This window comes from Cyprinodon variegatus, unplaced genomic scaffold (genome assembly GCF_000732505.1).
Source record: "Cyprinodon variegatus isolate N-32 unplaced genomic scaffold, C_variegatus-1.0 Scaffold469, whole genome shotgun sequence".
Taxonomy (NCBI): Eukaryota; Metazoa; Chordata; class Actinopteri; order Cyprinodontiformes; family Cyprinodontidae; genus Cyprinodon; species Cyprinodon variegatus.
Window position 1 is genome coordinate 27,225 of NW_015150922.1, and position 1,533 is coordinate 28,757.

Below are 1,533 nucleotides of genomic sequence, written 5' to 3' on the forward strand. Positions count from 1 at the left end.
TAAATCATTATTTTCTATTTAGCTTAGTTTATGTCTAAAATAACAGAATTTCCTTTATACAGTTTGATCTTTCTGACTAAAAAACTTCCAACATATTAAATCAAGTGTTGTGATAAGTTCAGTACATATAGAACTACCGTTTTATTAAAGTACAAAGTCTGGGTACTTGGACCTCTGTCATTGTACCGAAGCATCAGAGAGCAAAGTCTAGCTTTACTCTACCAAAAATAGAACCGGCGAAGAAGTGTGCAAGCCGAATGGGTTTCTGGGTAATGAAGTTTCTCTCCTCATAAGGCTCCATTCCTGAATTCTGTAAAGAACTTCATGTCCCATGTTCCTTTTCAGACATTTGTTTAAGGCTAAAACACTACAGGACAGTTGCTTGTTTTAATTGTTGGAAGTGAATACATTTTTAAGCTCAGCTGAGATGTTTCAGGCGTAAGCATTAAGGTAATTTTGAAACAGCCGATGTTTAGTGTCCGTAGTTAATAACTAGTCTCGGTTTCAATATACGTCTAATTATACAAGGCAAGAATTATATATGATATAATTACTGTTTTATGTGAAGGGGTTGATTTTGCTTCGAATTATCCTTCGTTTTGTCTCACACGAACTGTGTGTTAGCTCTGTGTCGCTAACGTTAGCCTAAATAACTTTATATTATACAATTTTAATATAAAAACAACACCTTATAATCATATTGTTATGTATTTCATTGATTGGTTTGTGTTTTGCAGCTGATATGAATGATAACACAATATAATATACATAAGCATTTTTCTGGCAGCTAATAGCTTCCGTTTCTGTAACGTTTTTGTTATAAATGTTTGTTTTCTTTATGTATTCATAAGTTCCTATCATTTAATGTTTTCCAATTGTTTGCACAATATATAAACACTATTTAGAAAATGCTGTTTATCTAAAACAATCTGACTTTGTAATACTGATCCTAATAGTTATCTGTTTAAAGTGGCAAAGGTCATTTATTTGATAAAACATCAAGGGTGCTTCAAAAAGTTTACAGCAGGTTTTAGAGTCTTAATTTTACTTATTCTTGTTTTAACTCTATTAGAATATAATGTAAAATATGCGTTTTAAGATTCAAAAGCAGATTACTTCAAATAGAACATTTTAAGTTCACTGTTTAGCTAATTTTCTCATTTTTATTTGCCATATATATATATATATATATATATATATATATATATACTTAACAGTTATGTTTTAGAGTCTCTACACTCCAGTTAATGATTTAATTTATCGAGTACTAAATTAGTTGACGATTATTTCAATAATCGATTAATCACAATTAATCTGATTTTTTCAGCCCTGAACCACATTACTGCTGATGAGACCGTATCAAAGTTAATTCATTTCAGCAAGTGCTTTTAAAGGACATCAGAAATTGTGCTAATGTTTGACCTTAAAATAAAAATGTAAGGTATATAAAAATGACAAAATAGCTAAACAGTGAAGTTAAAATGTTCTATTTGAAGTGGCATCTTAAAAAGCATATTTTACATTATACTCTCT

The 1,533-nt window shown here is 29.7% G+C and overlaps 1 protein-coding gene across 1 annotated transcript in view; it reads left to right on the forward strand.

Moving 5' to 3' along the window:
- The first annotated feature begins 346 nt into the window (after positions 1-346).
- The window catches only part of ankrd49 (ankyrin repeat domain 49), a 17,908-nt gene continuing 16,721 nt past the window's right edge, over positions 347-1,533 (forward strand). Inside the window, exon 1 of the mRNA XM_015389636.1 lies at positions 347-450. The gene's annotated coding sequence lies outside the window, so the exon portion shown is untranslated. The remainder of the gene's footprint in view (positions 451-1,533) is intronic.